This window comes from Syngnathoides biaculeatus, chromosome 10, assembly GCF_019802595.1.
Source record: "Syngnathoides biaculeatus isolate LvHL_M chromosome 10, ASM1980259v1, whole genome shotgun sequence".
Lineage (NCBI taxonomy): Eukaryota > Metazoa > Chordata > Actinopteri > Syngnathiformes > Syngnathidae > Syngnathoides > Syngnathoides biaculeatus.
In genome coordinates, this window is record NC_084649.1 from 25,526,215 (window position 1) to 25,549,900 (window position 23,686).

General features: G+C 45.6%; 1 protein-coding gene across 2 annotated transcripts in view; it reads right to left on the reverse strand.

Moving 5' to 3' along the window:
- The window catches only part of LOC133507593 (protein CBFA2T2-like), a 78,509-nt gene that overhangs the window by 35,905 nt on the left and 18,918 nt on the right, over positions 1-23,686 (reverse strand). The window contains exon 1 of one of the 2 annotated variants that reach the window (XM_061832803.1): positions 1,079-1,305. The exons of the other annotated variant lie outside the window; for it this stretch is intronic. The gene's annotated coding sequence lies outside the window, so the exon portion shown is untranslated. Of the gene's footprint in view, positions 1-1,078; positions 1,306-23,686 lie in introns of those variants that run through there. 2 annotated transcript variants of the gene reach the window in all.

The window sequence follows — 23,686 nt, forward strand, 5'->3', positions numbered from 1 at the left end:
AGGGTCGCAGGAGTGCCGTAGCCTATCCGCGCTGTCAACGGGCAGTAGGCGGGGTACACCCTGAACTGGTTACGGGGCAGTTGCACTCACAAACACAACTAGGGGCAAGTTGGAGTGTCCAATTAATGTTGCATGTTTTTGGGATGTGGGAGGAAACCGGAGTGCCCACCCGCAGAAAACCCACGCAGGCACGGGGGAGAACATGCAAAACCCACAGAGGGAGGGCCGGGATTGAACCCGGGGTCCTCAGAACTGTGAGGCCAACGCTTTACCAGCTGATCCCCCGTGTCGACCCCAAGTAAACTACATAGACAAAAAGTCAAATTTAAGGAAAAAATTCATCAAATTAATCAGGTCATCGGTGGAAACCCCAAAGGAGACATGCTAACAAAAAAAAAAAAAAAAAACCTAAACTGGTCTTTATAGATAAATACCGTCAATACATATTTCATTTATTTCTCATAATTTTTTTTCTGAGATGAAACAAACAAAAAAAGTAAAAAAATGGTGCCCTGTAAGAAAAGAGAAACTGTGGCGTATAATAGAGCAGTGCCAAGAGCTAAGGCGCAGAAACAGATCAAGCGAGAAATTGTGAATAGCAGACCGCAGTGAGCGCATCAGTCAATATAAGATGCGAGCAAACAAACATTCTCAGCCCAGGAAAAACAAACGAGTCCTGCAGCAAAGGAGAGACTGCGGAGTGTAACAGTGCAGCGTCCACACAAAAGGTACTGAGACTGATTCAACAGGAAACCGCCTCAAAATACGTCGCATTTGAACGGATCGGTCGGATAACTTGAAGCTGACTGAGGGCCGTAAGAAAAATGGAGTCCTGCAGCAAAGCGGAGACTGTGGAGTACACGCTAATGGTATAAGATATTTCATCCCCATGAAAGCAGGTATTCCCAAAATAGATATTTGAAAACAAGTGGTGGAGCACAACATTTAGACGTTCAGAATCAGCTTTGTTGGGCCAAGTCTGTAACGACACACAAGGAATTTGTCTCCGGCAATCGGTGCCACCCTGGTGCGACATTCAGAACAAAGAAGAAGAGAGATTTAGTAGAAGAGTACTCACAGTTGTATCGTGTTTACCGTGAGAGGATCTGAGATATCAATACTGTACGGACGAGCATGCACAGTGCAGTATCTCCGTCTGTCTGCACAATGTCCTTTTCTATTGTTGCAAAGTGAGACTCTTTTCAATTGTATGTAACTTGTCATATTGTGTATTTTGGCCTACTGGTAAAGTGTTTCCTTCCTGCCCCCGGCCTGCCATTTTTAATTGGTGGGCGGAGTCTGTGATTGAGCCACACCTGCCTGCAATCAGCCAGCTGCAACAGTCCAATCAGACTTGGCTGATGTTCAGGTGTTGCTCTTTGCTTTTTTACTTCATGGTGTTACTCTGTCACTATTCAGCCTTTTTAAATAGTTTTTTTTTTTTTTTCATGTATGTATTTTTACTACTAACATAGATTATATTCCTCAAAGAGGGATTGACTTTGAACCTTAAACTGCATATGCTGGTACTGAGTGTATAGTACTAATCTGGTGTACAGCATTTGAGACAACAAAACGCTAAGGACTAAATGGTTAGCAATCGTGATTAGCATTAGCGTGATAGTGATTAGGCTAAAAACCATTTAGGTTTCTTATATATATCGTGATTTATGTACATTACATATCGGACAGTTTAAAAAAAATGCTCTTTTACACACACACACACACACACACACACATATATATATATATAAGTTGCTTATATTACATTTAATGCAGTATCAAAGCATTTAAAATGTTCTTTTCCTTTATTTGCCCAAATGCATTTGACAAAATGAAAAGCTAATTACAATACAAACCTTGGAGATAGGGTGGGGTAGATTCGGTGTACTGTAGTAACTATAAGAAATTGTAATGAAGTCGTTTTGGTATCAAACACTGTCCTAAATTGAATGCATACTCAATAAAATATAAATATTCAAGCAAAAGAATTCAATGAATGAGGAAAACAGAAGATTATTTAATTTGAAGTGCGATCCACTTGACGCATGCCCGTTTTTTATGTTACCCTCGAGGGGCTCGAAGACGTCCAGATAGCAAACATCAGACACCTCTTGATCCATGAGTAAATAGGACTGAATAATGCATATTAAATATAAAAACCTACACAGAACAATAAGGCAAAATGTCAATGAACCAAAACAGCAGCATTCTGTACTCAGCCGACCTTGATGTCACCGAATGATGTGATTAGTTGAAAACGGAAGGGAAAAAGATGTGACAATGAACTACTTCTTCTTCTCTTCTGCCTTGCCAATCATCACAGTTTAATGCATGCAAACAACATCAAAAATTGATTTTAGCCTATAGCGCAGGCTCCTAAATTAATGTACGGTGGTTCATAAATGACCCCCGGCCACAGTTTGAAGAGTCCTGGGTTAAAGGCGTACTTGGAAGAACCCCTGACTTAAACCCGATCAAACGCCCCCAGGATAAAGTCCAACAGAAACAGCAGACGAGCCGCGTTCCCACGGACGCAAGCCACTTCCTGTTTGGCGTAACGACCGAGTGCCCCCGTGAACTCGCACGTACTGTAAGCCACGCACGCACGCACACACAAAAAGAGAATTTACGTGAATCATCAGCCGTAATATTCCGGCCTCTATTCAGGGTGCATCTGGTCAGCCAGCAGGCTCAGAGGCAGCGCCAGGTGGTGGCGAGCAGGAGGGAGCATGAAGGATGGAAGGAGGAAGGGGAGACAACGGGGTTGGGGTGGCGGGGGGGGGTTATCTTAGCGGTGCGCGAACGAGGAAAACCTCCCATCTGATGCTACAGGACCTGAACCGACGGCACTGGTGAGACCGTTGACCCATAAATGCACATTTGGAGAAAATGCGAAGCAAGTCAAGTGAAGCTGGGTTGTGGCTGTTTAAACGGGAACCCAAATGATGTCAATGGAACTTGTCAGTTCTCTGTTTGGAACCATTTCCAACAACTCGACCTTAAACTTTGTAAACAAATGCTTGTATCTGACAAATATATCATGTCGCATCTCCAGCTGTCCCAATTTGGAATAATTCCAGCTTACTCTCCACTTTAACCAGGAACCCTATTGATCCCCCACCCCCCCACCCCCAAAAGCGAGCGTAATCACGCGTGTTGCATTCAAGCAATCTTGCGCTGGTCCGTCTTCCTGGCGTCGCAGCTGTTTGCCATTGTGTACGTGTGTGTGTGTGTGTAGCCAGATGAAGACAGAACAAGAGTGTGCGCGGCATCTGCTTCAGTTCACACGCTCCCTCTCCAATTTTCCCCTTTTATAAAACATAAACAGCATTTTTTTTTCCCCCTCTCCCCGTCTCCGAAAGGACAGAAGAAAAAGAGGCAGTGGGGGATCTGAGAAATGATCATTATGCAAATACAAGCGGGGAACGAAAGTGAACGCGGCCCAGTTGAAATAATCGCTTTTGAGGAAAAACGCTGGGAGAATATTTGAAATGATCGTCAAACTTCCATGCCATGCTAACCCCGATATAGAAAAAAAAAAAAAAAAAAGCTTGGCAATTGAGCATCACCCATCTGTCCAGGACACCTACTTCCTGATTCAGGCTCATTTGAGCGAATTCATCAACGGACGAGCTCTGGAATTCACCCAAAATGGCCGCTCAACCTCCTGTTCACTTCAGAGGCTTGAGACCTTTTTTCACGCAGCCTCTTACGAGACGTGCCCGCGCGTTTTGGTCCCCATCACCGAAACAGGTGTCGAGGGCTAATTTTTTTCCAACTTTTCGGGGGGGGGGGGTTTGTGTTTTGAATGTTGTGAATGTGCTTGCCAAAAATGCAGTTTTCTACAATGTAGCACCCCCCACAATAATAAATGTGATTGCAAAATCGAAAAACATTACAAACTACTTAAAAACAAAATTAGCTTCCAAACAAATTGGAGAACCTCCTATTCAATTTGGGGCACGGTTTCTGTCAAACATTTTTAAGCGTTCCGTTGTGATCGACATGTCCACCAAATTTTGGGACGATCACCGATAATTGTGTAGGAGCAATTTTTTTGAAACAAATCCCAGAAGATTTACAGGGTGTGGGGGGAAGAATCTGCCTTTGACACCAATTTCTCCGGTCAACACGAAATTGGTATGACGTGTCCACCATAACAGACCTCATGAAAAAGACTCGAGGACTCATACCGTTCCAGATTTTCACAAGTCATCGATTCCTTATCTTGGGTCTTCTGACAGCTCCTTTGAGCAAACACACCAGGAAACGCTTCTTGACAAGGGACAATTGTAGACTGGTGTATGTTTTCTGTCTCATTGATTGAACTTCAGGTTGGCTCATACCTTACTCTGACTTGCTCTTGGAGAATCTGTAGTCTACAGTCCGTGATAGTCTGGATCCCACTACACAGGTTCCTGGTATTTCTGCTGTTGCTGAAGCGGTCGTCAATCCTCCTGGAGTACTGTCTCTTAGCTTCTCTGATGCCATGTGCAGTTTGGCCATAGCTCGCCTGAGGCTCACCTCATCCCAAGCTCCGAAGGCAGCATTCTGGGCTTTCAGGAGCCTGTGAACTTCAGGCCAGGTCAGCCATGGCTTCTGATGAGCCCTGATGGAGATGGTTCTGGAAACCGTAACATCATCTATGCACTACCTCATGTAGGTAGACGGTTTCTGAGTTCTCCTGGCGGTCTGTGATGTTGTTGTGGGTGGCTGCATGTTTGAACATGCTCCAGTCTGTGGTGGAAATACAGTCCTTGAGTTCCTCGGATGACCTCTCTGGCCACACCGGGTTCTTCCTCTTGGCGGGCTCAACTTAACCAGTGGTCTGTGTGTAACCCTAACCAGTCATTAGCATGATAGTAGTGTGGTCTGAGGATCCCAGGTAGGGAGTGGGAGGGCTTTGTAGGCTCCTTTGCTAGTTGTAAAAACATTATCCAGGATTCCTCTTACGGGAAACTTAACATGTCCATGAAGCTGTGGAAGCACGATCTTGTGGTTGGCGTGTTTAAAATCTCCCGCCAGGATGACAAAAGCATCAGGGTGGGATGTCTGCTGCCCACTGATGAGCCGGCGGAGTTCGTACAGTGCCTCGCTACTGTTGTTGGTTGAGTTGGGAGAGCGATGAAAATGGCTGCCAGCGGAACAGCCGTAAATTCCCTACGAAGGTTAAAAACGCCGCAACTTGATGATCATCAACTCCAGCGGCGATGAACGGTGTTTACAAACCAGGGCAGCGTCACAGCAACAGGCATCACTGATGTAATCAGAGTCCCCGGCCGCAAGTCTTCACTCCGTCGACAAGAGATGTGTGTGTGCCCGGTAACATGTTAGCCGGCTTGGAAGAATTGCGCGATCCGGTACGCTAACGTTGAGCCACGAAAGCAAAGACAGATTGATAATTCAGTTTGGGCACCCCCACGTTGACCCCTCTTCAGCTTCCTTTTGTTCCCCCCTTGGCAGTTTCAGTGTGGGCTCGGTGCAGGAACGGGGGGGTCGCGGATTCCGTTGGTCTCCGGAGCAGACCTAAGTTGCATGGCACTTCCGCAGTCGGAGAATTAAGCTAACCTGCGTGTGCACGCGCCGCCATCTCATGTGTTCGACCTACTACTTCATTATCAACAGCAAGGAGTACATTTCAAACTATAAAAAGTAGTAAAAACAGCAAAATTATTCATATTTAAGTATCTAATCTAAAATTAGAAATGGAACGGACCTGAGGAGCCGTGATTGGGTAGCAACTAGCCCAGGGTGGAGTCCACCTCTCGGCAAATGTTAGCTGGGATTGGTTCCAGCTCAGCCCCGACACCGAGGAGGACAAATAAAGGGATCGACGCGCCCTCTGATGAACTGTCTACGAGTCTGTGGATCCCGCTTCTTTCACGCAAAGGGAGCCTGAGATAGTCTGGATGTATGGAGATGATTAGCCCCGGCTGCTGTCACACTGCATGAATCGAATATCTTTGCTCGCTACTGGGCTGTTTTCAAAATGTTATTCCCGTTTTTATTCCAGCGCTGCATTGACATCTCCATTAGTGGTTTGTAATTTAATCAACAGCCGAGGAATGCGGCATAACGTCTCGTGAAAGAGCAAAAAAAAATAAAATAAAATAAAATCCCTCGCGGGCCTCATCAGCGGCGCGGCCGGACGCCGAGAGAGAAAACACGTGTCGTGTTCGGGCGAGCTTTTGGCGGAACTTTTTGTTCAAAGGGTCGAAATCATTGATGGAGGGGGGACGTGCAGAACATTAAAAATGCTCAATTGGAGACCGTAAACATACTGTATTAGTAAGCAATTTTCCCTAAATGTCAACCTGATGTTCTTGCAGAACACTCGGTGACTCACCACACCATTGCTTGTAAATGCAACAAAAACAACTTGAATTGTTTATACCAAAACAGACAAAGCACAGACTGATTTCAATCTTCTTAACCTTTTTAAAATTGTGAGAAAATCCCCATAAAGGAAAGAAGAAAATCATTGAGCGTATTCTTAACGTTAACGTACGGTGTGCGTTATAATCGGTACTCAAGTTGACCAAAAACAACGATAACGCCGCAGACGATCACGACTCACTTAATTCATTGGTCGGGATGATCTTCGAGAGCCATCTGGTAACTGAGCCTTTGCTGACTTTGGGTGTTGACCACACGCATCAGGATTTGCAATCGTTATGATTGATTTTTTTAAATAATTTTTGGTCCAGCGGTAGTGTCGTAAGGAAGCTGAGAATTGTTGATTTGGACCGTCTACGGCCAGAATCTTATTAGAATAGTCGCAAGGATATAAAAGGCTTGATGAATGTCTCCAGTTATTGCGATTTTCTTCCAGACCGAAGTTCTCCTGGGTATTCCCCCCCCCCCCCTTTTTTTTTTTTTTAAATAAATGGGATTTAAATAGGAAAATAGGAGCTAAATGGTTTTAAAATGATGACAGAGATCTTTATGGGCTCAAGAAAAGCTGCTATGGTGCCACACTTGATCCATTTTCCAGCCACCGTTTCCTGGAGTTTGACTTAACGCTTCCCACACGGCGTGAATGTTTTTTTTTTTTTTTCGTGTGTGCGTTTTAAGCATTTTCGACGCTGTACGGAATTCCGTGAATGGTCATGATGATGAAAAGCAAAAACAAAACAGACTGAACGTATTGTCAATGGGATTGAAAATTTGGGGTAAATTGACACCCGAAAATATTGATACTACAGTGTATAATACAATCATAATAATATCTATTTTGATTATTTGCATATATGTCTTATTGAAAATATGAAGCGAAATGCAATTCTATATCATTTTCTTATGAATTCCAATGTTTTTTAAATTTTCTAGTTCAGTTAATTTAGGCCATCTACAATAATATCAAGTACAGTACACAGTGTCACAACACCGATAAAATAATAAATAGAAAAAAAGATCGTGCAGCGCAAATGTCCTATAACAAAGTACTCATCCATCCATCCATCCATTTTCCTTGCCGCTTATCCTCACAAGGGTCGCGGGGAGTGCTGGAGCCTATCCCAGCTGTCAACGGGCAGGAGGCGGGGCACACCCTGAACTGGTTGCCAGCGAATCGCAGGGCACACGGAGACAAACAACCAATCGCACTCACAATCACACCTTGGGGCAATTTTAGAGTGTCCAATTAATGTTGCATGTGCGGGAGGAAACCGGAGTGCCCACCCGGAGAAAACCCCCACAAGCACAGGGAGAACATGCAAACTCCACACAGGCGGGTCTGGGATCGAACCCGGAACCTCAGACCTGTGAGGCCAACGCTTTACCAGCTGCTCCACCGTGTCGCCCAAAGTGCTCAATAAGGCAAACACATCAAATTTCTGGCAGTATTCCTTATGAAATTGAACTAATGTTCCATTCATCGATGACCTCACTGACCATTTTCAATCACGAGAAATTGCTTCGCTTTGTGGAAAATGTCCACAATTCCCCGGTTGGAAGCAGAAAAGGCCGCTTGTGAATGGCCGAGAAGCGCCGGCCAGTAAACGAGTCGTCACGTTAAACGTCATTCCCATCCGAAATCCTCAAACGTTCCCGCTTGCCTCTTTTTTCCGCGGACTTTCCGGCTCCACTGATAAAAAGGCCACATTTGTTTGATTTCTCAGATCCCAACTTTTCATTAGTGCTCGCTTTGGTTCAATCTAACCACCTTACTGGCAAGGCCCCCCCCAACCCCCACACCCCCGCCAACGTTGACTAATCTGATGCAGCCACAGATTTCATTGTATGATCGTGCACATATTAATCCATTACTTCCTGTGCAATGTGTTTATGTCATAGGGACACATCACTTCCAAGGCTTCGTAATTGTCCAGAGGTCCATTTACTGTAAGGGGAAAATCGCAAGAGATGAAATACGATAATTTTTTCTGTGGGGATGGGGGGGCGGTGTCATCATTCATGGATGAAATGAATGACAGGTGGCGTAAATATAAAACAGATTCGAGTGTTCGTCTCCGAAAGGACTCGGGGGGGGGGGGATGCGCTTTCCCCGAAATAAAGGCCCTCATTTAAAATCTATTCTTCCTCTTGCACGGTGACTTAAAGAGCAGTTGAGAAGCCGCAAAGCGCTTCTGGTAAGCAACGTGGCCCGACGCACTCGCAAACCCGTGGACTTTTCTTAGCCACGCGGCCAGAGGCGCTGCGATTCTCTTCCCGTCGCAGTCGCTTAAAAGTGCTGTGGATAGAAAAAGTTGACACACCCTTGTTCAATTGCCAGGTTTCTGTGATATATAAGTAAACTGATACCAAGATAAATAAATCACTTCAAAACCTTTTCCACTAACCTATACAGGGGTCGGTTGAAAAATGCAATGTGTTGAAAGGGCGAAGGGGAAAAAAATAACTAAAATGATAAGGTTGCACAAGTGTGCACACCCTCCTCTTATTATCGGCGATGTGTTCGGATACAAATCTGAAATTTGTGTGGCAACACCGAGTGGTACTGTGAAATCCTTTTTTTTTTTCTTTTTTTTTTTTTTTTATGTATGCCCCCATTTTTGGTCCAATTTTTTTTTTGTGTCAGTTAGTTTGTACAGTTAAAAATGGTCCGCACCAAACTCATCCACCTGAAGCCGCCACTCATATCCCGGAATCGATCGCCAACATAAAGGAGCCGACGCGTGATTTTGAGCGTTTTCTTGCAGGGCTCGAGAAGGCGTCATCGTGCCGCATTGCGCCACGGACGCATCCGTCATGTTTGGATCTTTTGATTATTACTCAGATGAACCCCCGTCTCTGTGTTTCCTCTCCTTGTCTTTCTGTTGGCTCCGTATTTTGTCAGCTGGTTTTAAGTGAGGTGACACATTGCCGCGTTATTAGTTGCAGAACTTCCTCTCGGGTGCAGCAACTACATGTAGACGGCGAATATAACAGTACTCACAGTCATCCAGTATATTTTTCATGATCTGAGTAGAACGAATAATATTCCTGGCAAACTGATTAGCTGAGACAGCAGTTGAGAGGACTCAAACCGTTATTATGTGTCCCACATGAGTTCTAGGCAGGACGCTGAACCACTGCAACACAATTGGCTGCTGCAGACTGCCTAATAATCCCTCAGTGAACATTGCAGCCGCGTGACAAAAACTACTCTTCACCGTAATTCCCGGCCTACAGAGCGCACCTCGTTATGAGCCTCACCCAGTACATTTGTAAAGGAAATACCGTTTGGTACATACATAAGTCGTAGCTGTGTAAAAGCTGCACATTGAAGCACGAGATATTTACAAAAAAAGATGTTACACAGAGAGTTTGATGCTAACGCTAACGCTAGCGCCGCGCTAACGCAAACGCTAGTACCGCATTAACAGGGCCGGTTAAAAAAAAAAAAAAACATACCGGTAAAAATCACTGAGACACGGCAGTAACACGCTAGGGCAGCGCTAACAGAGCCGGACCGGTAAAAGTCACTTCCTCGGCACATATATTTCACCGGTCTCACTCTTACCTCTTCTGCTCAAGTGCCCCCTTGAGGCCGTTAGAAAAATTGCACAAATTAGCCGCATCCCCGCATAAACCGCAGGGTTGAAAAAGTCCCGGCTAATAGGCCGGAAATTACGCTAATTGTAATTGTTGTTTTTTTTGGAAGTACAATACCACGGAATGCTTTTTCTTCTGAATTAAAATCCACATCACAACATTTTTTTCCGGGGAGGGAAGGCTGGAACAGATTAACGGCATTTCCTGGGAAAAGATGATTTGAGATAGAAATATTTGCCGTTATGGAACAAAATAAACTCGTATCACGAGGCACCTCGCGTAATAAATAGCACAGCGTGCGAAACAAGTCATATAAAATGACGATTGGCGTTGTTTTGCGAAATAACCACAAAAGAAATAAGGCATCACCCCTCACTTCTTCCAAGTACGAATATTTGAGTCAACGTTTGTATTCTGGAAAAACCACGCCGGCCGCAACCCATTTAACGTCCCATTACGCTGCGGCGGTGGCATGGCAACATTTTGCTCCGAAGGAAGAAACAATGGCAGTAAAAAGTCATTTGCTGCAGGATGCTTCTGCGGCGGACTGAAGAGTTCCCGATCCAACGACTGCCGTCCCCGCGTTGTTTGTAAAACACAACACAGCGCTGATCGAACGAACTGGCCGGCAAGGCGTCTTTTCTGAACTCCAACTCCCGCCGCGCTGCTTAACGACGTGTCAAAGTCGTTGGGTCTGCTTAGACTTTCGGCTAATTCGATCATTCCAAGCGCTGCCAATTGTGTGACGTTGTCCCGGGAAACGGATCCCAATTGACTCGCCGTCAGCGTTGTTTCCGTGGAACACATTAGCAGCCATTACCGCACCGCGCTGCCTTCGGAGGTCACACGCATTTCATGTTCTTCCAAGTGCGCACGGGTGATTTAGGGAACTGAGTTCTTTTACGGCCTCCGGGACCCCGCCGACCAACACTCGCGTTTTAACTGAGACATACGCTATACGGTATTGTACAAAAACAGAATCGCTATACATGCTAGCATATTTGTGCGTTGGATGGATGTGCCCTGTCTTTGACTGGCAACCAGTACAAGAGTGGACCCCACTTCTCTTACCAAAAGTCAGATGGGGTGAACTCCGGCTCAGCTTAGCCCCCAAAAAAGGACGAGCGCTGAGGAAACTGGTCAATTTTAAAATGCAACTTGCAACTAGACAAGAGTGGACCCCACTTCTCTTACCAAATGTCAGATGGGGTAAACTCCGGCTCCGCTGAGCCCCCCAAGAAAAGGACGAGCGCTGAGGAAACTGGTCAAATTTAAAATGCTACTTGCAACCAGACCAGAGTGGACCCCACTTCTCTTACCAAATGTCAGATGGGGTAAACGCAGGCTCAGCTGAGCCCCAAAAAAAGGACGAGCCCTGAGGAAACTGGTCAAATTTAAAATGCTACTTGCAACTAGACAAGAGTGGACCCCACTTCTCTTACCAAATGTCAGATGGGGTAAACTCCTGCTCAGCTGAGCCCCCAAAAAAGGACGAGCGCTGAGGAAACTGGTTGAATTTAAAATGCTACTTGCAACTAGACAAGAGTGGACCCCACTTCTCTCACCAAATTTCAGATGGGGTAAACTCCGGCTCCGCTGAGCCCCCCAAGAAAAGGACGAGCGCTGAGGAAACTGGTCAAATTTAAAATGCTACTTGCAACCAGACCAGAGTGGACCCCACTTCTCTTACCAAATGTCAGATGGGGTAAACGCAGGCTCAGCTGAGCCCCAAAAAAAGGACGAGCCCTGAGGAAACTGGTCGAATTTAAAATGCTACTTGCAACCAGACCAGAGTGGACCCCACTTCTCTCACCAAAAGTCAGCCAGGCTCGGTTCCAGCTCTCTCGCAACGCCAGTGAAGACAAGCGCTTCATTTAAAATAGTTTGAGGCCAGCCTGCGTTTCTGGCTAAATTTCCTCGAGCCTCGTCCTCTGCCACCCCGAATGCATTAAAACCAAACGAGGGGCCAATCGTTGGGGGTTCCCCCTCAACTTGTACTTTGCCCCCTCCCAACATCCTCGTCGGCCTATCAGTCCTATCTCCCTCTGTCTCTCTTCACCGCCCCCCCCCCCACCTCCACAATTCATTGTATCCTCCTTTTCAGCCAAGCTCATATCACCCATAACAAATGGGTCCCTCCTCCCGCCTCCCCCCTTTCCTCCCTCTCCGTCTCATGCACTCCCTCGCTTTTTTCCTCCACCGACTTGGTGCCGATGAAAGGCAGGCATTGAGCCGGCAGTGGCATTCCAAAACCTCAGGCTTCGGCTCCAGCGTGTCTGGCTATTCAACACTGCTGGGAGCCATTAGTTTAAGTAAGGCCTGACCCACCTACTCACCCACGGAAAACCCTCAGATCTCCTGTTACACTCGGGGAGGGGGGAGAGGCGGGCGGGGGTGGCCGCAACGTGCCCGTGCGAGAATGACAGAGACGGGTTAATACGAAAGGTCCAGGTATTTTTCCTGTATGGTTTAGGGTGAGGGCTGGGTTGGGGGGGGTAACTAGTGCGGGTCGGGTAGGAAGCGAGTGCGAAAGTGTGAGCCAGAGAGTTGCTGCATGTGCGCTTCCATTTTCTTCTGAGCGACGAGGTCACACGCTCTCTTGGCCGCATCTTTCCCGAAAGTTTCCAAACGGGGAGGCCAAGTGTGCAGCAGTCCCCCCCTACCCCCAACACACACACACACACACAACCAGTGGTTCTCAAAATGGGATCCACAAACCCTAACTTTGGGGTCTGCAAAATTATTTCCAATCAATTATTACGGGCTGTCTTTTTAATAAGTGTATCTTGGGACCAGCGGGGCAATAAAACAAACAAAAAGTGAACCCCTGCCATCGTGCCACTTTGGATCACAACAAGCCAGGCAGCACTTAAGTCTAGTGTAAGATATGCAGCGGAATCAGCAGAAAGAAGAAAGAAGAGGCAGAGAAGGTCCCAAACCCAAACATTTGTTTGACAGTTTATAAGTACCAAAACAGCAATATTCATTTCCAATTTGTGACCAATAAACAACTTGACGCGAGCACACGGAGCCTCTTTCTTTGGAGAACCGTGCGAGCAAGATACTCTTCATATCCTCAAAGTGGCATTATATGTCATTTCTGAACAGGAGATGAGGAGTTCTTAAAAATAAGCATTTTAATAAGTTGCAGTTTCTTAACTTAAAATGCGTTTGAATCATGGGGGAGGGCTAATATTGTGTTTTAAAAGTGTTTTTTTTTTTTTTTTTTTTTTAAGGGCACCACTATATGACTCAACTGCAAATACAGTTTTGGGTAAAAGAATCCAAAAATAAATTGAAGGAGTCAATTTTATGCAATTAGCAATGAATATTTTGTAATTTATTCATCGTTTCGTGACCCTTTTTTTTTTTAGCTTAGAACTGTCGGAATGTTACCCTCTCAACATTTTCTGATTTCCATGAAAACAAACTGCATCACATTATACACGCACACACACACACACACACATAGGAGTCATTCTGAAATAAAGATCTGTTTTTTAACACAACAATGAAAATTCCAAATGTTTAATTATCAGACAGATTGATGAATCATTAAAATAATCATTAGTTGCCGCCCTAGAATAAGTACTGTACTGTACACACGTGAGGATTCCGAGATTCTCCCCAATAAAGAGGAAGACGGACGACGCCCAGCGCACCTCTCGCTCTCCTGCCCCAAACCGCACGCACTGTTGCGTGCATCCGCCGCAGGCTCTCGGCACGTTTAAAGCTGTGAGCGCAAGCGCTTTTGGGATAATTGGGATGGAAAGGATAGCAGGAGCACGCTGCGTGCCGCTGGCGTCGCGGCCGCGTTGGCACATAAACACGGACGCTTGTCTAAACAAGTCCATGTTTGGGGAGGGAGAGCGCTTGGCCGGGGCCCACACACACAGTCGTAACACATACAGTGAGTAAATCCACTCACCTCGCCTCGTGGCTGGAGGTGTGCCTGTTTCGGGAAAATGGAGCTGCCATTTTCATGCAACTTTGTTTATGTCGATACGCGCGTCGGTTTTAAGGTCACGTTTCGGTTCAGATTAGAGACACAGAGGAAGAAAATGCAAAAAGGGGTTTCTTTTGTGTGCGTGCGCACAGATTGAACGGCTTTTGAAATGAAAGTTAACCGACCGCATGCCGTAAATCCTCCAAAGACTGAAAAAGTTTTTCCTATACGCTCGTCCTCATTTAGTCAGTGGTCAGCCTAAACCTGTCCTCGCTGACTCTTGGCGAGCGAAGCGGGGGTACAGGCTGAACTGGTCACCTGCCAATTGCATCTTGGACAAAAATGATAAGAAATCCAATCCCGGAGAAACCGCCAACTTTCCTCGGTTCATTTTAGAAAGAGAGAGAGAAAAAAAAAAAGCTTCCATCTGTTTTGTTACTCTTCAGGGTAATCAAATTCATCTTAAAGGAGAGGAAACCCGAGCCCAAAATATCACCTCTTCATAAATATCACTAATAAATGTACTTACGTGCCGTGTCGAGAATCATAACACTGTGATCTGAACCACAAAGCATATATTTTGTCATTTGCAGAGTGAGAGGAAAGTCAGGCGTTGACAACGCGGCGTTATCCTATACTTCCTGCTACCATTCCGTAGAAACTTTCCATCTTGTGTGTGTGTGTTTTTTTTTATTCCGGGGGGGGGGGGGGGTGTTTGGTGTCCCCGAGGCCACTGCAGCAGCTGTGTTGTTGACTTCCCTGGCGGGCCGTCACACCTGCGATGTGCAGGTGGCTCATCTGGCAGCGAGCAGGGGGAACACCTGGCCTGGGAAGCAGATAGAGGCTTCGGGCTTTGCGCCGGCACTTGTATAAGTTTGAGGGGGGTGTTGTGAAGGGCTCAATTAAACCCGGGGGGGAGATAAGGCTCTCTCTCTCTCTCTCTCACATGCCCACACACACACACACACACACACACACACACACACGAGTAATGTTGGTATTTCCCAAGGTTGTGCCTCAGGGATGTTTGGACTTGTCAGAGTTGCAATCCAATCCGCTATGTATGCAAGAGGAGTATTTACAGTAACTTGCACTGTTGTTCCTTTTTTCCTTCCCCCAGAGAACCCGTAAAATCCTCAATGATGAGACTAAGGGTGGTTTTTTATCTGGAACACAATATTGCTAATAAAATGTCAAGCTCCCCCTCCTGCATAGTCTGATTTTTTTGGTCCGCCTGATTTTTTTTTTTTTTTTTTTTTTTGCTTTGGCTTGCGAGTGCAAACAAGTCCTGTGTGGTGGCAGTTGCGTGAACTTACTAAAAAATAAATTTGGAAAAATCATCCAAAACAGGCTTTAAGTTGTTTCATACCACTCCCAGTTGGATGTTTATTCTGAAGCAAAATATAAAACAGAGAATTACACTTTAAAAACAACCACCTAGCTTAGCATATCAGTCCGCTAGCTTAATATTGACGCTAAATAGCAATCTATGTTGAGGTCCTTTACCTACTTTAAACTATGGATTGAAAACAGACGCTGCAGAAGCACACATAGACTTACAATATAGCAGTACTCTCACAGACAGACATTCTTTATCCTCTGCGAGGAACTACTATAAGTGCTGTACTAACGAGCTGTGAAAAGGTAAGATGTTTTAATGATCACTACATAGTGTACATGTATTTTTAAGAGCGTTGCAAATGTATTAAATTTGTAGCTCAAGGCACCACGGTACATGACTCAATGAATAACTATATTTTTGAAGAAAAACACTGTACCTTACGAGAATGTTATACTTTTTGAATAAGTCAAATAATTTCTACAAAATTATTTTTGAGAAAAAAAGCAATGAGAACAACCTTCTGACAAAAATGAGACTTTAAAAAAAAAAACCTCAGAACATTCTGAGAATGAATTTGTATGCCTTCATAAAAAAATAAAATCTGAATTTTCCCAGGTTACATCATTTTCTCATTATTCAATCAAATAACGTGCATTTCACAAGCCTCCTAAAATTAAAACAACCCTTGTCAAATTATGACTTAAATTTTCATCATATTATGCCTTAAAAATTCGGACTTTGTTCTAAAAAAATATTTTATTCTCTTAATGGTCCAGGTTTGTTTTTTTCAAACACAGTACTGTGACTTCATAATTTTAAAAATAAAATTATATATATATATATATATATATAGGTGGCACGGTGGTTCAACTGGTAAAGTGTTGGCTTCACAGTTCTGAGGTCCCGGGTTCAATCCCGGACCCGCCTGTGTGGAGTTTGCATGTTCTCCCCGTGCTTATGTGGGTTTGCTCCGGGTACTCCGGTTTCCTTCCAAATCCCAAAAATATGCAACATTAATTGGACACTCTAAATTGCCCCTAGGTGCTACTGTTTGTCTCTTTGTGCCGTGCAATTGGTTGGCGACCGGTTCCTGCCTGTGTGGAGTTTGCATGTTCCCCCGTGCCTGCGTGGCTTTTCTCCGGTTTCCCCCCACATCCCTAAAACATGCAACATTAATTGGACACTCTAAAATTGCCCCTAGGTGTGAGTGTGACTGCGGCTGTTTGTCTCGATGTGCCCTGTGATTGGCTGGCATCCAGTTCAGGGTGTACCCCACACCCATTGACAGCCGGGATAGGCTCCAGCACTCCCCCCCGAACCTCGTGAGGATAAGCAGCAAAGAAAATGGATGGATGGATATATGAATATATATCTTCGAACATTACAACGTATTTAGTGAAAAGAATCGGACTTCATTCTCATCTTATGACTTTGCTGTATACTGTATACATACTCTATCAATTTAAATATTGATTTTTTTTTTTTCAAAGTGTGGCCCTAATTCACTTTCCCAGAAGCTTTTGAATTCAACTGTTGTGCAGTTGAAAGTAATGCAAAAGTACTAGTAACATTGCAATTCAAACACGAAGCTACTGCAATATAACCAATGACAGCTAGCGTGGATAGCGCTCAGGTTTTGCACCTCAACACCGCGTGAAATGTCTCCGGGGACGCACCGCGGCAGACACCCGCCGGGCTGTTGTTGCGGCCCCCACGGTGACATCTCGCTCCAGAACTCAACAAGGACCCCCGAGCAAGGACAAGAAGCAGAGACACAAACTGACAAGAGTAATAAACAACGGCGGCCAGAACACATTCCACCCGTGGGAGGAAGATACTGAGCTCAACGCCGCTCTTCGCTACACAGGAACTTTGGCTGGATTTACACTGCATGGACCACACGTGACAAAACTCCCTCTTCCAACTGTGGATAGAAATCCATCCATCCATCCATCCATTATCCAACCCACTTATCCTCACAAGGGTCACAGGAAAGCCAGAGCCAATCCCGGCTAGCTTCGGGCAAACGGCGGATTACACCCAGCAGATATCGACACCGTCACTGAGCGGGAATTGATCCCACGCTGCCCGCACCAAAGGCAGGCGTGTGTACCACTACACCATCAGTGACTTTTTTGACAAAAATCAATATACAATATACATAGTTTAACAGACAACTGTACAACATTTGGTGGTGAATAAATCACATCTGCAAATCTTAAATTTCAAGTTTCAAGCAAGGCCCAAGTTATTATGGCAAAAATATTTTTTTGATTTTGTTTTAAACCCATCAAAAAACCATCCATCCATCCATCCATCCATTTTCTTTGCCGCTTATCCTCACGAGGGTCGCGGGTAGTGCCGGAGCCTATCCTAGCTGTCAACGTGTAGGAGGCGGTTGCCAGCCAATCACACGGCACTTCGGGACAAACAGCCGCGCTCACAATCAGACCTGGTGGCAATTTAGAGTGTCCAATTAATGTTGCATATCTTTGGAATGTGGGAGTGCCCGGAGAAAAGCCACGCAGGGACGGGGAGAACATGCAAACTCCACACAGGGATTTCAACCCCTGTCCACGGAACTGTGAGGCAGACGCTCTAACCAGTCTAATCCACGAGACCATCCTGTTAGCAAACTAGCTACCACGAATAACGAAAATTTGCAAATAACGGATGCAGTATTGATATACCCATGTATAAGATGCACTTAAAAGTGTTACATTTTGTCCAAAATGGACAGCATGCATGAGATGCACAATTGTTGTGTGACTTATCCAATGATGTACACTCGATGCTTATCAGCATGTAAATAGCGTTAAAAGTGCATGTTTTGCGTCAATGATTTCTTGCGTCATTCTTTATTATTTGCCAGTTATTCTATTCTGTTTGCTGTGGTGTGATCATTTTAGTTTCGATGCGACACAGTGAGCATGAACAGCATTTTGAGGAATGACCCGTCTACACGGTGTGTGGGGCAATAATAAGCTTCTTCTGATTCCAGATGGAAAATGCAATTATTCCTCACTGGATCATGAGCGCCATCATATGGTGGCTTACGTACACGCTGAAACATGTGCTCGCATGCATGCGAACAATGTAACCAGTGTGTCGAAGTGTGTTTTATGAGAAAAGTCACACAGTGCGCACGTAAGGTGAACCACATTGTAAGGCGCCATGTCTAATGCGGGGCCTCGTCGAAAATTCAAGACATCTACGGTCGGGGGGGGGAAACGGTACATGAAAAAGAAAAATAAATTGGACAGCAAAATCCGCAAATTTGCGGGGCCCGCGAACGGTGAACCGCGAATGGGCAAGGCCACACTGGAGTTTAACATTTTTTGAAAGGGTTTCATATCCAATGATATTTCATGATGATAAAGAGAACATGGGCGGCAGTGGCTCAGCTGGAAAGCTGTGAGGTCCCGGGCTCAATCCCGGACTCGCCTGTGTGGAGTTTGCATGATCTCCCCGTGCCCGCGTTGCTTTTTTCCAGGCACTCCGGTTTCCTCCCACATTCCAAAAACATGCAACATGAATTGGACGCTCTAAATTGCCCCAAGGTGTGATTGTGAGTGCGGCTGTTTGTCTCCATCTGCCCTGCGATTGGCTGGCAACCAGTTCAGGATGTCCCCGTTGACAGCTGGGATAGGCTCCAGCACTCCCATGATCCTTGTGAGGATAAGCAGCATTGAAAATGGACGGATGGATGGAAAGAGAACATGCTAAGATTAACAACAGCTAACTTCACACATATATCTATTCATCCATTTTCTTTTGCCACTTATCCTCACAAGGGTCGCGGGGAGTGCTAGAGCCTATCCCAGCCGTCAATGGGCAGGGGGCGGGGTGCACCCTGAACCAGTTGCCAGCCAATCGCAGGGCACATAGAGACAAACAGCCACACTCACAATCACACCTAGGGGCAATTTGGAGTGTCCAATTAATGTCACATGTTTTGGGGATGTGTGGGGGGGAAACCGGAGAAAAGCCACGCAGGCACGGGGGAACATGCAAACTCCACACAGGCAGGGACGGGATCGAACCCAGGTCCTCGGAACCGTGAGGGCAACGCTTTACCAGCTGCCCCACCGTGCCGCCACTTCCCACATACAGTCATATGAATATGATATTTGAGCTTTTGCACATGCAAGTGGTTTCACATGTTACATGAGTGCATACAAAGCCAAATGCGCCGCTCGAAATGTACTGCTAAAGAGAAATAGTACAAGAAAATAGGAAATACAGACATTTAAGGTGGATTTGGCTTGTAATGTAAATCCAGCCCTTTGTGAAAGATGGCTGAACATATTCCAGCAGGAGTGAAAAGAACCACTACGACATGAGGTGAACTTGACTAAAGTGATAAATCTCCCCGCAGGCTGGCTGGGGGGGGGGGGAACGAACAAGCCAGGAAATCGTAGCGCTCCTCTGCGGTTCTTGTGCACGATGAGCTTACGTGTCATCTCGGCCATTATCTTGTCACGCTTCTTCTTCTTTTTTTTTTTTTTTTGAACTGGAGATGTTCGTCATTGCAAGCGCGCTTCCCATCCAGGGAAGATGATAAATGGCGATTTTTGACAGGCGGCGAAGATGTAAAAGACTGCCTTGAGAAGGAGGCGTTCGCTTTGAGAGCCTTCGCGGTGAACGATTCTGTCAAGTGATCACGGCGGACCTTTCAATCAGGCAAAAAAAAAAAAAAAAAAAAAAATTCCCTGCTGGAGTTCTTTTCACTCGCCAATGTCGAAGCCGCGAATGCAGAACAGATGAGATAAAAGATATCTGCTGGACGCTCCATTTGAAAAGAAGAGCCGATATAATTGGTTCATTATTGCGGTCAATTGCTGTGGGACAGAAATTGATTTTCCTTTTTTATCGCAAAGACATCAGTTTCTAAAAATAAGAGAAATAGAGTTGTCATATTCTGAGAATAAATCGACATTGTTTGAGAGGAAATAAGTCATGTGATAAGATTCAAGCTAAATTTTCACAAGGAAAAAGCTATTATGCGTCCATTTTTCTTTTGCCGCTTATCCTCACAAGGGTCGCAGGGAGTGCAGGGGGACACCTTGAACCGGTCGCTAACCAATTGCACGGCACAAAGAGACAAACAGTAGCACCTAGGGGCAATTTAGAGTGTCCAATTAATGTTGCATATTTTTGGGATTTGGGAGGAAACCGGAGTGCCCGGAGAAAATCCACACAGGCGCGGGGAGAACATGCAAACTCCACACAGGCGGTTCCGGGATTGAACCCGGGACCCTCAGAACTATGAGGCCAACGCTTTACTGGCTGATCCACTGTGCCGGCAGCTATTATGCATTTTTTCATTTATGATGTTTTGTCGAGACAAAAATGATGCCAATTGCCTGTGAAATTAAGACTTTATCTTCAAAACCTTATGCCCTTTTGAAATATAAAAGATGGATATTTTTTTAATCAAAAAGACTTATTTTTTTGATAAAATTTTAAGTTAAAAGTAGCACTTTTTTCCACCCCAAAATTTCACTTTCTTCTTGAAGAAAAAAACTTGTTCCTAAACGTGGCAAAATCCAAGTGCTAGAACACCAAAGTCCACTCGAGGAAAGTCGCGATGCACTTCAAGGTAGTGGTGAGCATGTCTGCCTCGCAGTTCTGAGGTTCAGGGTTCGAATCTCCCCATGTCCGCATGCACCAACATAAATCTTACGTTCATTGAAGACTAAATAGTCCAAAAGTGACAATTTAATTAAAAACAAAACAAAACATGGATAGATGTAACGTGGGAATGGAACGGGCACAGAAAAACGTGGAGGATGTCTTTTGTGTGGGCTGAGTTGCAGATGATGGATACGTTGTGAAACCCGTGAAGTCGGGGAACACAGGGGACGAAGGAGGGGACGAAGGAGGGGACGAAGGAGGGGAAGGTGTGGTGGGAGCATTTCAAAAAAAAAAAAAAAAGCACAAAAGGACGATAAGTTGCTTTCATTCCACCGCTCAAAGGCGGCAGAACCCTTTTGTAGCGCCTACTGAGTCGGTTGGAGACGGGCAGTTAAATGCCTGCGCAAAAACTGCGGACCCTGATTCCAGATGTCCAGCTGGGGGGGGGACACGTTTCTTGATTTCAACCCCCCCCCCCAAAATAAAATGAACTATTTTTTGGGAAAAAGATGAGCACACGTGCTAAAATTTCCAAACGCCATGGGAATATATACAGAATGCTACACAGCACCATGATCTCATGTGTCAAGGCGATCCTTAGACCACTGTGACAGACTGGCAACCAGTCCAGAGTGGACCCCACTTCTCTCACCAGATAGTCAGCAGCGATGAACTCCAGTTCTCCCGCAACCCAAAGCAGGGTAGCCAATCATTGAAAATGGAAGGATAAACGTGGCTTCGGATTGTGAGGGGACCAGTTCAGCGTCAACCCCACTTCTCTCGCCAAACTCTCATGAGGACAAGTGCTACAGGGAATGGATGCATTAGCAACGTGATTTGCGTGGCAACAGGTCAACAGCGGATCCCGGTTCTCTCACCACAACTCGGGCAGGATGATTTCAAGCTCACTACTCACCCTAATGAAGACGACTGCAAAAAAATGGATGTATATGGACTATGAATAAATGGCAGTCAGTGGGGCCCCGCTTCTCACACCAAAAGTCAACTGGGAAACCCTTCACCTCACACTAACCCGAATAAGGACAAGCGACTGTATGTGGTTGAGTGGCGACCGGTCCAGGGCGGACCCCGCTTCTTTCACCAAAACTCTAGTTAAGCAGCAGCTCACACGGAGCCTTAACGAAGACAACCGATAAATGAATGTTCACGCAAGACAAGAGCACAGTAGTCAGGTTGAACCCCTTTTTTAAAAGGCTCATGGAAAAAAATCCTAAAGTCAAAAACAAGATTTTTCTTTTTTTTTTTTTTTTGGAACGGTCACTTGCGACAAGGTGACGTTTATGCCACTTTGTACAAAATGACAGCACACCGAGGAGAACCTGGGGAGCGGCGATCGGGTTATGTTCCGTGAGGACGAATTAGGGTGGAAGAAGTTGAGCTTTGTCAGGGCACCCTAAATAGCCCCAGACTCCCGTAAGCAGGCCTGGTATTTGTGAGAATTGTTGTTGGCGGGCGATACCCCGGCACGGGAGCACATCTGGATCCCATCTTCCGCCGTAGCGCCGCGCGGCAACAAGACGCAGCTGTGCGAGAACTGGCTTCAATTAGCCTCACATTCTCCCTGACAGCTAATCCCTTTCGACTCGTTTCTCTCACCGTTTTTTTTCACCCCCAACCCATCACCTACCCCACACTTTTAACGACTCGCTCGCTCCTTCGCTCGCTTGGTGTTGCCACACTGTCTGCAGTCATCCACACGAAGAGGAAGACAGCGCGCTCGATTGGAAACAGACGTCGGAGAGAGTGCACAAGGCCTCGCAAAACACGCAACTCGACATTTCCTATCGAGTCGACAAGGCCGACGTACACCCCCCACCCCCCCCCTTCGCAAACACTAGGAAGCTCCTCAACGGTGCCGAACGATCATTAGTTTTTAGGGCCTTGACATCCCTCAAAAGTCACCAATTTTTGCAAAGTCCTTCAGTGAAGCCTCCTGGAAAGTTATTAAAACAAAAACAAAAGCAGCCCCCCGTCACCAGTCTCACCGTCAATATAAAATTGGGTGGCCGCGTCCGTCAGAATAACACCCAGAAAAAATCTCAAGGACCGACGCCTAAAAGTGAACGAGGGAGTCAGTCGCCCCCTTTGGGGAATTGGCACAAATGAGGCCCAATTGGAAGCAGGAATCGTAAACAATTTCACGACTGGCTTGTGAGGGTCCAAACAACAGCAAGCCGATAAAGTTCTTCAATCTTGCAAGCGCACGTATCCTGCTGAAAATGGAAACGTATTTTAGTCACCCAAAACACAACTAACGAGCTTAAAGAGACGTAAGACTTGTGTTGAAAATTGTAACTTTTTCCCATATATATATATATATATATATATATATGATATGATCTATGTAAACACAGTGGCGCACCTGGAAAGCCTTGGCCTCACAGTTCGAAGGGCCTGGATTCAATCCCGGCCCCGCCTGTGTGAAGTTTGGATGTTCTCCACGCAGGCACTGGGAGAACATGCAAACTCCACACGAGTGGGGCCGGGATTTGGACCCCGGTCCTCAGAACTGTGAAGCAGAAGCTCTAACCAGTTGCTCCACCGTGCCGCCAGATGACTAAATAGTCCTGGAAATGTCATGAGGTTACTCCAAAAAGACTGAAAGCACTAAATTCCTGAAAAATTTTCCAGATTTTTTTTTTTTTTTTTTTTTTTTCGTGTGTGCAGGGAACATAGCAGGAAAAACATCAAATTGGACTCCCTTGTCAAATCTTGACCAAACAGTCTGAGTTAGCCCAGCG